This window comes from Oxyura jamaicensis, chromosome 11 (assembly GCF_011077185.1).
Source record: "Oxyura jamaicensis isolate SHBP4307 breed ruddy duck chromosome 11, BPBGC_Ojam_1.0, whole genome shotgun sequence".
Lineage (NCBI taxonomy): Eukaryota > Metazoa > Chordata > Aves > Anseriformes > Anatidae > Oxyura > Oxyura jamaicensis.
In genome coordinates this window covers 12,736,726-12,752,819 of record NC_048903.1, presented here as the reverse complement: position 1 = coordinate 12,752,819, position 16,094 = coordinate 12,736,726, and the positions used below count along the sequence as shown (strand labels likewise).

The window sequence follows — 16,094 nt, the reverse complement described above, 5'->3', positions numbered from 1 at the left end:
ACCATAAACTCCATGAGATTGTTTCATTCTATTAGATTTTGGTACTAATGTATTTGATAAAAAGTCTCCTCCATGTTAGCTACCCCAGCCTTCCCCCCCAATGTATAGTCCTGTTGGTTTGAGCCAAAGCAGACAATAAATCAGAATGTATAACTTGTTTTGGCATTAACTTTATAGATTTATAACACATACATTAGTACCTCAGTCTAATAGAATGAAACAATCTCATGGAGTTTATGGTACTGTGGGGGAATGCTCAACTAACTACCATGGAGGAGACCTGTAATATTCCATGAAAAAGGTCTGTTTTATGAAAAGTTCCCAACAAAAGTCACTTAGGTCTAGGGACCTCCCTTCTTCCTCCCGCTTTGATCCTCAGCCACTGGGCTGGCTTCATTCACCTCTGGGTGGAGAAGAGATGCCTTGCCTTTTTTTTTTCTGCAAGTGAGAAAGCTGCTCCACACACCTGGAAATAGAGACTTCTTTGCTGCAGCTGTACTTGCTTCTGAGCTGCCAATCCTTCCTTGCTCTCATCTGGTCTTATCTTGCAGCTATTGTTATTTTCCCATAGCAAGCAAGGAGCCATGACTAATATCCGTTACACTGCTTGGATGCTCAAGTGTTTTGTTTTGGTAGGAACTATATAGTTGTTTGTGTGAGTGCTGGGGAAAGCAAGGCAGCACGAGGTACCTTGCATGGGGAGGGAGAGGGATAGTGTTTATGAAAACTAATTATCTTTTGAAGGTAATTCCAGCATGAGTTATTTAAAATTTAGAAAGCAAAATCTTCTGCATTCTAAGATCCTGTATGCATCATCTGCACCTTTGCTTTCTTAATGTACCATGTTATTTTTTGTCATCCAGATTTTGTGGTTATGTTTAATTAGAAACTTGATGATGTGAAGCTCTTGTATTTTATCAGCAGGATGCATTAGAAGTACAGAAAGTTTTGTGTTTCTGTTTTCAAGTAGCAGCAAATGTTTTTCTCAGCCATTCACTACGAGAAGTGAGCTACCCTACACCAGAAATACAGCTATGACAGAATCAGCACTCCTAAAAATAATAATTTGGATTATTTGCAAACAGATGGCTAGAAACACAAACACTTTATCTTACAATCATCACTTATCCCTTTGGCTGCCAATACTCCACTGCACATGTCTTTGTTGCTCTATGCTAATAATATCAATTGAAAGGACTTGGAATGTCAGCCCCTACCTGCTGCACTCAGGAAGTGAAGTGCCAGCTGGACTATTTGAGGAAAAAAGAATAGCTTTGTGGTTAAAGCATTTGGTTTGGACTCCAGAGATTTGTGTTTGAACCGTGGTTCTGCCATAGATTTCCTTTGTGACCTTGAACAAATAACACCCTCGTTGTCTCAGCTGCCCATCTGTTAACAGAGGAATGGTAATTATGATGGCAATGAATTTTGCTTTGTAACTGTTCTTAAGGTTGTAGCCTTCATCAGAAGTGTAGCTCAAACCCTAGCCCTGAAGATAGATTCCGTCTGAAAACGGGTAGCAGAGGATGAGGCGGTGTCTGTGGTGTGATCCTCTCAGTTACACTTATCGCTAAGGAATGGCAGTAATATAGTAACCTTCAGGCTGAGCTCTTTTTTCAGAAGCCTCAAACCGGGTATCTCTGCTTTGCCTCTTGCAATGGCCATTATACCTCTGTTGCTCTCTGGAGACCCACGTCCATTTGCTTCAGTAGGTTCGTCCCAGCCCAGGCTTGGGAATTTCTCTTGCAGAGCGAGCACGCCACTCTCTCTTTCCTTGGGCCTTTCTTTACTTTCTGGGTGTTTGCAAATATTGCATATTTCTGTAGCAGCAACAGTTTACATCATGAAATTAATTTTTTTTAGCTATCTAAGGCATCTGAGTGCTTTTGTGTGATGTACAGTCTTTGTTAAAGCAAGAGTTGTTATTTCATGCAATCAGGACAACCATGTAGGGGACAAAGCAAAGGACAGCAGGAATCCTTGGTAATAAGTAAATAAACTGTACAGATACAGCAAAACAGTATGTAAGTGATTGATCATACTGATGTTTCAGACACTTATTAATTTGCCTGAACTGAACAGTCACTGGGCAGCTGTCCTCTTCGGTGTGAGACAGGCTCTTGCCTGATGGTCCTCTTGTATAGCTTTAGTACTGCACTGCCTATCTGTTAACGTTCATTGCCTTCTTCATGCATGCGGCTACTGCGTCCTCAGCTTACCAGGTTATGGCTAACTGGCAAGGCACAATGAAAGCATCCTAGTTTCAAATCACCTCTTTCCAGTTTCCTATGAAAAACTTTATTAACAGGATTTTAGTTTCCTAGGGAGGTTTTTGGCAGCATTACAGCTCTTTTGGCTGTAGTTATAACTGATGTATTACCATAGAAGTTATGGCTCTGGCAGCTGATACCAGGAAAAAGACGGTCATCATAGCCCTTACCCAAGATTTCTGTAAAACTGGGTCATCTTAGAGATGTACAAGAATGGAGATGGGCAGTGCAGGGGTTATGGGCATGGTCTGGTTTTCAAAGGCAGCCTACAGATACTAACATAGCTGTAGAGGTGTTTGAGGAGGTTACACGATGCCCTTCATTGAGTTGTCTTGCATGGAGCACAAAGATTTCTAATTGTTCTCTAAATAAACTTTTGTGTGGTTGGATGCTGTACTAGCATTTTATCTTCCACTTATGTATCTAAGTGACTAAAGAACTGTTCTGAGCTAAGTGTTTGCCTGCAGGATTTTAAATAGACTGGAGTTCAATTGGGCTTTGGTTCACAAGTTGGTTAGCACTTTGGGGGAAGCTGTCTGCATGTGTTTGCATCTCCTGAGTTTTGCTTAGAGTTTCAGATTCAAACAAAATTGAAAGCTCAAAGGAGATCCCAGCTTGAACTGCCAGCACAGTCTGACTTGGGATTGGAACTATGCAAAACCTCTATATTTAGTTTGGTTTCAAATAACTACCATAAATCCTTATGCAGATCCCAGGAGGTGCTTTAAAGTTCACTCAGCACATACCCAAAAGTACCTTTGAAATATTTGGTAATTTCAGAGTTTTCTGTACTGTCTGCCAGGATTATAGGTTTATAAGAAAATCTGATATAGGCATTTCTTCCTCTCTCTTTTTCTCTCAATTATTGTACTAAAGCAATACACAAAAAGCAAAGGATGAACATGGTTTGCATCTTTCTTTTAAAGCTGTATGTGGAGTGAAACCCTGAGATACTACTTTCCCACTTTTTATTCCCCCTCCTGCAACATTTCTCATCGATTTCAGTGGTATTTTCTTAAGTAATAACTGACTCTGATCCTGGCACGTAGTCCTTTGGAAGCTTTTGTCTGGAGCTTTTTACAGAAAAGTATCACAAAATAGACTGTGATGTGAATAACCATGGAATGTTTTTCTTGAGCTGGGCTTACCACATACAGAGCTATAGCAAGGCACATACATTACTGAAAATAATAGCCTAAAACTATGCCAGTGTCATTTGTTCATTATTAAGTCTATTACCTCTGAAATGAGGCTGCAGTACTCAGTCCTTTCTTGTTCTGTGCAGAGCAGTTTATTAATGGTCCCTTTGTTTAAGAGGGATGACACAGAGAGCTGAGCGGAAGACTTGAAGCTGCTCAGCAGCTATGAAGCAGCTACTAGGTACTGCTTAATATCCTAAATGACTCCATGCCCATAAATCAGCCAGCTATAAATTATATTTAATGCTGAAAAATAACCACCGACCAAACAGATCTTTAACCTGTAAATGTTAATTCTGTTTGTTAATACTTAGTGGCTCCAGCAGTGCTCTGAGGCTACACAAGTTATTATTCATTCTGGCTCCAGTCCAGCCCTTTTCAGAAAAGCCTCTCCGAGATCTTCTCAGAGCGGGAGCTGCCGTGAGGCGCCTACCACTGAGCAGAAGCACTGTGGGTCAAAAACCCAGTTTGTATCTCCACCGCTCAAGATGCCGCGCTGTAGAAACCCTGCAAGGTGTGTGAGTGGGGTAGTTCAAATACTAGGAGGAGTATCAAGTGGAGGCTGAATTGGAGCTGAGCCTCTGCTGGAGCTGCTGGCTGTCAGATGACCTTGTAGGTGCCTGCCTCCATGATACACTTACTACACTGCTGGGACACCCGGGCCTGGTGAAGGTGACATCGCACGGTGCCCCTGTGTGCTCCATCACCTGCCCCCAGTGCCAAGTGGGGCCAGGGCTGAGCACCAGGGAAGGGACCGGGAGGAGTATGGCTGCAGGTGTGGGTGCCCTGAAGTAGCAGGCAGGATGCAATTTCAGACGGAAAGGCCGATAGCAGAGGGTTTCTCCTCTTCCTTTGCTGTTTTGTTTAACCTCAGCTGTGGTTTTGGCTTTGTGGGGAGAGGGTAACTTTCCTTGTATGAACATGATTTTACACACTCTAGACTGGAAGCAAGAGAGGACAGCCTGCAGGATGAGGATGAGGGATGGGAGGAGAACATCCCTTTCCAACAGTCCCTCCTTAGTGTCCTGGATTGGTGATGTACAAATTGTTCTGCAAATCAAATCCTATATATTTAATGCTCATTCAAATGCTTTATTTTTATTTAAGGCTGTGAGAGTTGAAGTTTCAAAACCTTCAAGCACGTATCATGAGCTGTCTACTTGCCTTTAAAAGTTTACTGCTGAATTCCTTAATCTGTATTGCTCACAATATTTTCAGTTCTAAATTTTCTGCTACCGCTCTCTCCCTGAGTAAAACTAATTCTCACTATGAACCTTTATTTGGTCTTTCTATGCAATATAAAAACCAAGAAGTGTATAATGAAAAATAATTTAGTACATCAGTAAACTGGCTGGCCATTAAATTTATTTTTCAGGTAATTTATTATTTTGCCCCTGCATTTCACTAAGTGTAAGTGTTTGGAAAGTTAGTTAAAAGATGGTGAAAATCTGTTGGAACAGGTAGTGAACTTTGTAATTAAATATTTTATCCACATTTGAAAATTTTGAAAAAGCATAGTTAATTCTGCATAAAGGTGTGTGTGCGCGTATCTGTGTGCTCCTTATTCTGATGCTGGTAAAGTACCACTCTCTTGAGGAAACAGACTTTTTCCTATTTCTCCACTGTTTCTCCACTATTGAGTCCAAACTATAAAGCTGAAGTTTGCCACTTGTTTAGCTGTAAACTATATTAGTTATACTCTGTGAATGAATTGTCTGTTTTTATCTGTGACAAAAATTAACACTATATATGAATTAGAGGAAGAATTTTGTGATAGTTGAAGCTTTTACATTAAATGAGAATTATAAATACTGTTACATTTCATTACGTAATATAAAAGGATGTTAGAATATTAGTCTTGATCTAAATGTCTGTCCAGCAGCAAGGGGAACACATTCATATTTCTCTTTTCTAAAAATACACCTGTTCAAAACATAACACAGCCAAATGAATAATGTAGAAACTGGGCAGACAATAAAATGTAAGTAGGAAACAAATGTTAACATTCTACTTATCAACCTCTTACAAGCAGAAGAGAGCATGTAGAATGGTAATTAACACCCACTCATCACATTCTTCTAGAAGATTAAAGAACAGGTCCTAGCCTCAGTACTTACCTCTGCAAATATAATCTCATCAATTAATCTAATTCAGAAGAGAATGGGTTTTTATTTTAGCTCACTTAGTCAGGTTTTTTTCTCATTAGACTGTTTTTCTCTTTTACCACACAAGAATCCGTACTGCACTTCGAGGTGAAAATTCCTTGACCTTTAAATTCACTCAGTTAAGTCTCTATAAAAATAGATGAGATATCACAGATGTAGGAATTACAAGAACAGGGTGTATGATGTATGATAAAGCTCGATTTAAGCTCCTGCAGAAATGTATTAGTTGCACATAAAAATCTAACCAGGGAAGCAGAGCTTTCCATTTTGGCCTGGAGTGCCATGTATCTACGTTGCTACCAGTGCTAGCGTTAGACCAGTAGCTGTTTTTATCGAGAGACCATAACTCGATCTCCTCCTTCTAATGGAAATGTCATGCAACATTTCTTTTAATTCAAATCACTAAAAATATATATTTAGTTCATTTTTCAAAATATGTAAGTTACCTAATAGTATGTAGTTAGTTACCTAATAGTATGATAGTATGATTTGTTGGCTGCCTAATTTATGAGACATTACTTTCACAACTGGCAGATAAGTATAGATAAAAGTTTTATCTGTATATATATGAAAGAATTTCCTTTAGCTATTAAGAATATATAGATATTAAAAATATCCTAAAAAATATGCTTTATTAGTATCAAAAATCTCCTTTTTTTGATTTTTTTTTTTCCAAGCATATTTATAGACTTAAGGCTTGGTGATTTCTGCTGTGCTCTGATACTTTATAAACATAACTGCTTTCATTAGCTGGGGAATCACAGTCCGTTAATACACAGTTCATTTACATCTGGCAACACCTATCCCTGCAAGACTCCTCTCAGTCATGCACATTTTCATGGTGTTATCATGCAAGTATTGCCATCTTGCTAAGAATTTAGCAGATGCAGATATTGTGGTTTTCTTTTTGAATATTTTCAAATTGAAAATATTCAAATATTCAAATATTTCAGCTCCCCTGGAGCTGAAATCTGACTTCCAGGGGAGTCTCATAGTAAGAACATCTTAGTAAATCTATTTGGAACTGGAATTGCTGGTTCTTGGCCAGGAGGTATTAGTTGAGATTTGGTAGAAGCACAAGTAACAAGGCAATGAAGGTGATCATTAATGATATTATATATATTTGCTGGAGCAAAAATGAAAATTTCCATTTCCACACCATTAGGAACCTGAAGAAGTATAAAAATGCATTTTGCAATCTTCACTTAGATAAATGATTGCTGCTCTCAAACCCTTGAATAGTTTTAACAAATGATTACTGGATAGATTCCAGTGTTGGACCGTAGCTTCCGGAAAACTGTGATATTTAAATAGATAAACACATATCATAATTGAAACCATTCTCTATATCCCTTCCACAATTCCTGATAGAAAACATTTAGTTGAAAATGACTGGAAAATGTAAAATGGAGCTGATACCAAGGTTTCCTAATATCTCTGTTCTGCTAAATTTATAGATGTCCTCACATTGATTTATTATTTATATTTCTTTCCATAAAAGCAACTGCATCATGGAGCACATGAAACGTAGTCCAAGGTAAATTAAAGTACTTAAACTCAGTAGTTATCATCTGATTATAACTAAGTACATTAGACAGCTCAGTATCCTTGCAAACACTTAATATATTAAGATCAGTCATCAGCACAGTTCTCTTCATCTTGCTGCTATTATGAATCACTTTTATAAGAAAATGAGCTCTTGATTTCTATCCAGGTACGGAGAGGGGAGAAAAAAAAAAAAAAAAAAAAAAAAGGAACTGTCAGTGAACGTATATGAAGGCACCGATTGCCTGATTTCTCCACCAAATTGGTGGTTATTCCTACAATTCCTACAAGCACTTCTTATGCTTTTCCATACTGTCCATTAAACACTGCTATTGTTACTCAGCTCCCAATTATCTGTATCGCAGAAAACTGCAAAGAGAAAATAGTGAAAATGTTATAATAATAAAGCACGTCTTCAGAAACTTCAGAAATTATAGTTGGAACAGATTTTCTGATTTCACTCAAGTACATTTTATACCCACTGAACTTTTCAAAAGGTGGGAGAGAATGCTGGGAACTTCTAGTTTGCTGCTGAAACTGCAAGATTCATACTGTTAGTTGTCAATATAGAAGTATATGTTCTAGAATATAAGAAAAGATAAATTTATCAGGGCTCTTCCTTCATCTCCATCAGCTTGATTTTTAGCAACTGAAGAACAGACATTCTTCTTGGTCTACATTTATCTGAGGAAAAGCACATGCATCATAGATGTTTAAAATAATGTCATAAGGAACTGAAAATTAAAAATGGGGAAGTAGAGACTTGAAGCGCTTGCAATTGAATCTGGCTTCTGAAAAGAATGCTTAACATTACAAACAGTACAGCATTTCAGCTTTCTTAGAAGCAATAGAGAAATTATACTGTAAACCACTATACTGTAAACCACTAGCTGTGGAAGCTGCGATGAACTCTGTTGATGACACATTCGTTCCAGGTGGAGCGCCAACCTGCTCTGAACTCAGAGCTGGAAACTGAGTCCTGTTTGCATCATAGCATACAGCATTATGGTTGAAATTAATGTGTTCTTTGTTCAGATAAAGATTATCTTCCATGTTTTCTCATGGGTTAAGTACAGGTTGGGGCATTGGAAGAAAGACTTTTTTGTTCTTGCACAGCACATTTTTACAGAGTCACAGTAATGGACTGCATTGCTTTCATGTTGTTAAAGTGGTACAATAACAGCACATACAGCATGAATGAGTTCCCAAATCAGCACAACACTTGCATTTTTGTTAAATGTTAACTACACAAATAATCCCATCTCTAATCATAATATACAAAGCCATATTAAGTTACAGCTAAAACGAAACTGTGCTCCGATAAAGAAAAATTAAGCTTTGGTGGTGGCTATTCCTTGTCAGAAATGAGTGACGTGATTACTTTGTGTTAAGAATTAAGGTCATGTCCTACCCATAGCTTATCATGCAGGGGAAGAAAAAAATGCTTTCTCTCAAAATGTTTGTGAATAACATTTCTATTGTGGGATAGATACATAAAATACTTCTAGTAGATAGTGTTCTAGAAAGTATGAGGTGATATATTTTTTAATTCATCATTTGCACTTTTGATTTATTTAATAGTCTAGTTTTGCTGTTGTTATGCTCAACTTTTAAAATGAAATTCAGTAGCAAATGTATTTTTTTAATGATTTGATAATAATTGGTTTAGCTCATGGAGAGGAGTTGTTGGCTGTGAAGAAGAAAATACTCTACTGTGTGTCAAGAACAGAATTTCAGTTTTACACAACCTTTTTTATTGTTAGTTAATCACAGATAAACTTGACTGATCTAAACTTTGATATTACAAAAATATATATATAAATATATATTGCCTTCTTTTTGCCTCTGAGAAGAAAAGACTCAATAAGAGCTATCAGAAAACCTCAAAAAGTAAGTCAGGTTTGTAAGACACAACAGTATATTTACAAGTATGTTATCCATAATTTAAACTTCACTTGTCAAAACAGATGAAGGATGTATTTTTTTTTTGCATTCTCCTTATGTTCTGCATTTCCTAATTGACCGCCAGTCTGTCAAACATCAGTATGAATTAGAACGTATTTCCATTTCTAAAGGAAAGTTGCCTCGAACTTTCAAGGTCCCAAGATCTTTAAAAATTACGAATTTGTTAACTTACGCTGAATAGCGCACTAATAGAGAGAGTAAAATGCTTGTTGTTTTTCAATAACTACAATAGCGTTCATTGCTGCTTTCCTGATGGCTGGAAGCACCTGCAAACAGACAAAAGTGTTTAATTTCTCTTATGTTGTAGAATGCTTCCAGAAAAAGTTCTCTGCACTGCTGTTGAGCTCTGCATCTCTTTTGAGTGAATTCCAATGAAAGCACTTTGTTAAGGAAATTTCAAGGGGATATTTTTTAGTTCTTCCGTACATAAAAATTATCTTTCCTGAGTCAAAGGTGTTTGTTCTCTCTGTCAAATCCATAGGTGCAGCACATACTACTGAGAAATCCTCAGTTCAGGCTATGAAAGGAATGAGGGGAAACATTGTAAGTGGTGCATTTTGGTATTATTTTCCAGGAATAAAGAGTATGTGAATGAAATTCCTGCTCACAGATCTTTATTGATTCCTGATCCAAAGGAACAGCACAGCTAGGAATTATCTCAACTCTCTTTGCCTTTCTGTCGTGCCCTGTACTATACATTGTGTTCCTATTTCTGTTTTGAAGTCAATAAGAAAAATATTTTAACTGCTATTTCCTTTATATTATTACAGGAGAGGAGAATCATTGTAATAAAAATCTCAGTCACTCTTCACCAGTGAAGATGATGTCAATCCTCACCACCTCTTCACCAGTGAAGACTACAGAAAACCAGAGGGTTGTGGGGACATGGTATGTTTTTGGTTTATCTCCTCCTTCTGCTCACATCAGAGATGCAGTAATATGCGAGGGGTTAGAATTTCTCCCTCTGACTTTTAGGCACTTGACCCAATAATGGTTTGGCAGAAGGAGCTTAAAGTCACTAGAGCTACAACGGTACTCAGCTTCTGTCTCTCACATTTCAAGTATGCTCTGTGCATTTCCAGACTATGGAAACCTTTATGTTTTACTACCAAGCAGACAAACAACATACTGTAGGCCCTATTTTATTTTTCCCCCAAAGCTAAGCAGTGTGCATTTACGTGACAAGGCTCACCAGTAATCCATGGCAGGGATGTGCAGTGGTTCCTCAATGAGAAACAACCAACCTTTACTCCCCTGTCCCAGGGGCACAAGGATAAGAGACGCAGGGCCTGGAAGAGCAGCATCAGCCCATCGATCATGATGGCGAGGGCAGAGCAACGTGCACGCCCTTTCTCACAGCCGTGCTTCTCTTTTTCCCAGGGAGCAGCTCTGTGTCCCGGTCAGGCAGATCTCTTGTAATTTACAGATCCCTCTGTCCTAGCTTTGACCCTTTCTTTGAATGGTTGCAAGATTAACATTAATTGTCCAAATGACTACAAGCTAAGAACATCAGATGAATTTAAGCAGTCAGCCATCCGACAAAGAGATTTTCATCAATATTCACAGTACTTAAGAGTGCAACAGAGCAGATATGCAAAGTGATACTGATCTTATTCTGGCAGTTGAGCACACACACTTTCAAGGAAGAGTGGATTTGTCACACCAGCCATGCTTTCTGTTGCAGGGTAAGGATGTACATGCTGATATACGGCATAAGCTTTGTATTGATACAAACGTATGGGAAGTTGAAAGACTATAATGCCAATTGCTTACTTTTTTGATTGGAGATAAAATTTAAAGAACAAAATATTTTCAAAGCTGGTCCAGAATACTGGTATTTTTGCTTGTTGACTGTCATTTTGAAGGAATGTCTTTTGCACGTAAGACTTGCTCAGTAAAAGAATAAAAAAAAAAAAAAAAGAACAAGGGAGAGAGAAAAGCATAAAACAAAGGCAAAAGCTTTACTATTGCATAATATTCTTTTAACTCTCAGACTTTGAGGTATCTTCAAAGAAGTCAGTTTTCTTGTACATGTCACAGGTGAACACATCTCATTAAGTATCTGTTGTTTTGCAAGTCATCGGAAAGAGTAATCAGGAAAGGGTAGTTGTTGGGGGTCTTTTTTCCCCCACATTTTAAAAAAATATTTAAATTCCTTTTGCATTTTAATTGCTTTACGTTTGGACCCAGCTGCAAAGCCAACACCATTTCTGTTAAGAAAGATGCACAGTTTTCCAGATTCTTTAATGTTCCTTGGTTGGATTGCTCCAAGATATAACACACTTAATGGTGTTCTCAAGTGAGCCTTCAGCAGATCCAAACCTTTTAAGGGTTCACCCTCATCTAGTTAAAAATTAGTGTTTGAATATCTATCAGTATGCTAAACATTCATTTGCTACTAGAGTTAGAGTTCCTTATTATACCAGGAAGAATTTGAGTTTTAATTAGCATTTCCTCTGGTGTACTAAACCCACTGAGATTACTACACTTAGTAAAATTTAATTAACTTGACAAAAGATCCTAATTGTTTTCATGCCACTAGTCCTTAGTGAGACTAAAAATAATACCCTTCAAATTAAGTGTCTACAACCAACCTGCCTTTTGGTTGTCCTATATATGTAAAATTGGTTGGCCTACATATTGCAGTTGGTATAAAGCCTTGCCAACCATGGAATCAAGGTTATTTGCTTAAAGATGGAATACTTTTATTGCAGTCGATAATCATAAAAGCTTATTAGTCAGGAGACCTCAGCTAATATTAATTATTCCCACCATCTTATTAAGTTTTGCAAATAGGAGGTTTATTGATTTATATAGGTGCACAGAATAATCAACAAGATTCATTTAAATCAATTTGGTAATATAATATTGGCAGGAGGAAAGAAAGATAAATGTATCAATAAGGTAACTATGAGAAACAATATATGTCTATATCAGGTGTAACATGCCTAGGAGAAATTTGGAATTAAAATAAAAATACTTGCAGTCCAAGACTCTTCTTGCAGCTTTACTTCTTTTTCTAACAGAGCTGCTCACATGGTACTAAGCCATAATTCACTTTGAGATGCTCCTAGAATCATAGAACATCCCATAGTTGGAAGGGACCAATAGGGATCATCAAGTCCCGACTCCTGGCACCACACAGGTCTACCCAAAATTTTAGACCGTATGACTAAATGCATAGTCCAAACGCTTTTTAAACTCTGAAGGGCTTGGTGCTGTGACTGCTTCCCTGGAGAGGGAAGCCCGTTCCACTGTGCGACAACCCTCTCTGTTCTCCAGAAACAGATCTAGGAGGGCATCTTTCCTAGCTGGCACCCTTACCAACTGCAACAAGAAGTTATCATCGAGGTGCTTTAGGTCCTCCTGGACCTGCTTGTGTTGGCCGTGTGGTAATCCCAGCTGACATCTGGCAAGTTGAAGTCCCCCATAATGACAAGGACAGTTGATCTCGAGGTACCAACATTTGACACAGTTTCCCATAGGATTCTACTGGACAAAATGTCCGGCATACAGCTAAACAAAAATATCATTCAATGGGTGAGCAATTGGCTGATGGGCAGGGCTCTAAGAGTTGTGGTAAGTGGGGCTGCATCAGGATGGCAGTCACTAGTGGGGCCCCCAAAGGCTCTATTTTAGGGCCAGTCCTCTTTAATGTTTTTATAAACAATTTGGATGTAGGACTAGGAGGTGTTCTGAGCAAATGTGCTGGTGACACTAAACTTGGAGGAGCTGTTGACTCTGAGGGTGGAAAGGCCTTGACTTTGAGGGTGGAGGCCCTTGACTTCAGCCTGTCCAAAGACCTGGACGGCTGTGTGTTTCTCCGAGACCTCCGTCTGGGTAGCCACACTGGTGACTGTGGCTGGAGAGACCACAAGAGATGTGGAGGCCGTGGTTTTCTGCCTGGTGGATACCATGGCCGGGCTCTTGCCGAGCAGGCTACAACCACCGTTGTGAAAGCCCGTCGGAGAAGAGCTCTCAGGGCCTCTCCCTGTCCGTCCTGTCGCCAACTGCCGCGCCCCGCCCTGTTTGCCGCTCCTGGTCGCGCGCGCTCCTGGTCGCCCGCGCTGCTGGTCGCGCGCGCTCCCTAGGGGCAGTCTGAACGGCCGGGGAGGGGGCGCTGCTGGCTGGCCCCGCGCTTCCTCAGCCTCCCTCACGGGGGCTGCCGGGCCGGGGCGGCTCCCTCGGCTGCCGCGAGTGGCCTCGGTGACAGAGGAAAAGGCCCGCCCGCCTCGATCCCCCGCTCTGCTGCAAAAGCGCCTGCCTCGGAGCCGATCTCCTCGGCGAGTAATTTCACTCTTCTTGAAAGAGAGTGTGGAAAGCATTAGAAAGCAGACAGTTTGAAGAGTACTGGGGACAGATTTCAGCCCAAGACATTTGTTATGGAAGTTCTTAGGCAGAACGCAAGTACTGGAGTCCAGAGAATCCCTTGACTCTGGAAGCCTAAGTAAGAGATTTTAAGGAGAAAATATCAAGGAAAAATATCTAAAATATTCTGTGAAGATGAGGGTTTCATCATGTGCGTCTTTGCATTATAGTTACCAGATAAATTTGTCTAATTATAATCTCCATAATACAAGGAACAGATCAGTTTACAATAACAGGAAATCAAATCAATCACCTGTTATTCCTATACTGAGCTTTGTTGAGAACAAATATCCCTGATGTGCTCAGAAATCACTAGTAATACACATATGATTTTGGCAACATAATCCCTTATGTGTATATTCTTTTTCGAAGAAAGCTTGTCTTGGAAAGGCTGAAACTTTCTTCCAGAAAACAATGCCATTCGGACTGAGGTTTTACTATACAGAATGCAAAAGAATTTTAACTATATGTTAATATTAAGTCCTTATATTACTGGGAGGGGGGGAAAAAAGAACTGTAAATCAGTCTGCATCTAAAGTCTTCAGCTTCTTTTTTGTGCCCAAACATCTGTCTGCTTTATAACATTTGAATACTAAGAAGATTATCTTGGCTGATGATCCAGCCAGACTGCTGTTAAACACCTCTTTTCTGCTTTCCTTGCCAAGTTCCTCCTTTGTTTCTTTCCCTCTCAATTTAAAACACAAGTTCGTCTTACAGGCCTCAATCTTACATCAGAAATTATGAATGCCAGCTCAAGATATCCATCTGTTCCAGTTATTCCATTTTTCTGAATATAAATAAACACAAAATATTTTTAATGAGCATTGATAGGTTTTGGCCTAATAAATAAATTCATGATAAAGCTTTCACTCAAAAACACAATGTGTATATGTGTGTCTGATTTATAGAAGCATAGAAGAATTTAGACAAGCTCCCATTTTTTCTCTGCAGGTATCAAATAGTTAAATGTGAAGAGTCATCAAAGTGTTAAATTTAGTACATAGAAGTCAAAGAAAACTGGGTTGAAAGGGAAACTACAGTAATAGTCTAGATAATAATCACTACAGAAGACTTTATGCAGTTGGAAGAAATTAGCAGATGTTAATTACAATGCTGTTCCTCAAAAAAATACAAAAAAAATAAATCATGCATTTTTTGTTTTAATATGCAGGATTTGCCATTTGAAGACTTTCCTATGGACCACGAATCGTTGCTTGATATATTGCAGTAGCTCCAGTGAGAAGCACAATATCAAAGGTATATTAAGTTGAATATAACTGTCAACACAGCCTATTTGTTGAGAAAGTGGTATCACAAAGGATTGTGTTCGTTAATAAAGGACAGGAGAAAAGATCTGTATGTGTATGTACATCTGTGAGGTATATATCTGTATATATGCATATATATAAAAGAAATCATGATAATGGAAAAAGACCTTTACTTCCTATAATACATAATATCCTTATATATTCCTTAGACAAGCCTTCCCATCATAATCAAAATGTTATGATACAAGTTCACATTTATAGGAAAATGGAAATACTGTTCATTTTTGTTCCTGTTGATAATATAATTAGAAGATTAAGTCTTAAGTAAACTGTGGCACCCCTTACCACCTCTGCCTTTGATTTTGTTTCGTTTGTATGGCTAGTGAATCATTGGAAACAGATAAAACATAGGAACTTTATCTCTCTGATTTAAGAAGCTGTGAATAGCAGCTTGGAATACTCTAGTATGCTTATCATCACTTACTAGAATGCATTGGCTTCTAAAAAGACTGTTTTCAGCAGTTTTTCATGACCTGACCTACTATTCACCTCAAGTATTTAGATACTTAATATCTGTAATGAAGAAAAGGGTATTTTATAAAACAATTCATTATGATACAGTTTTCTTATCCAGCATTTTCAAACACCTTTGGAGTTTTACATTATACCATAACAATTTATGCATTTAGAAAATTAAAGCATAATTGAAAATTATAGTGTGTAAAAGCACTTGTGATTAACATAATGTACAGACATGTAATAGGAATGTTAAAGACAAAAGAAAGAAGAGAAAGTATTTTAAGCCTCTGAAGTTTAGCATGGCTCTATCCAGAATGCTAACCATCAGTAATCCAGTGATTTGTGAGAATGCTGAAAACATTTACAAAATTGTCTCCTCATTATCTTCCACAGAGAACACTGATAATTTCATTTGGATCTAGTCTTGTTCTATTCTAATAGTCTATCTTTAATTATGTAGACATTTATTTTTAAATAGTGTATTTTATATATCTATTTAAATTACTTGAAAATTTTAAAGGAAAAATTGGTCCTTAAAGTAACAACTACTAGATTCAGAACGGTCTTTACAAAATAAATCCTTTGAAAAGTGAATGCATGCTCAATTTTGAATGAGTTTGTTGTTCTTAAGTATACTACGGTTTCTACTTTTCTATGGCAAATTTAATATTTGACTCGGTCTGACTCAAAAGGACAATTTATCATGGAGTAAGTTATTGCTTTATCATTTTTTGTTTTTGTTTTTTTTTTTGAGGGATATGTCTAGTACAGTTCCACTAAATAATGCAGAAGAGA

General features: G+C 38.1%; 1 long non-coding RNA gene across 1 annotated transcript in view; it reads left to right on the top strand.

Moving 5' to 3' along the window:
* LOC118172786 overlaps positions 1-10,994 on the top strand; it is a 31,497-nt gene extending 20,503 nt beyond the window's left edge. The window contains exon 9 of the long non-coding RNA XR_004753858.1: positions 9,915-10,994. This is a non-coding gene — a long non-coding RNA (uncharacterized LOC118172786). The remainder of the gene's footprint in view (positions 1-9,914) is intronic.
* The last annotated feature ends 5,100 nt before the right edge of the window (positions 10,995-16,094 follow it).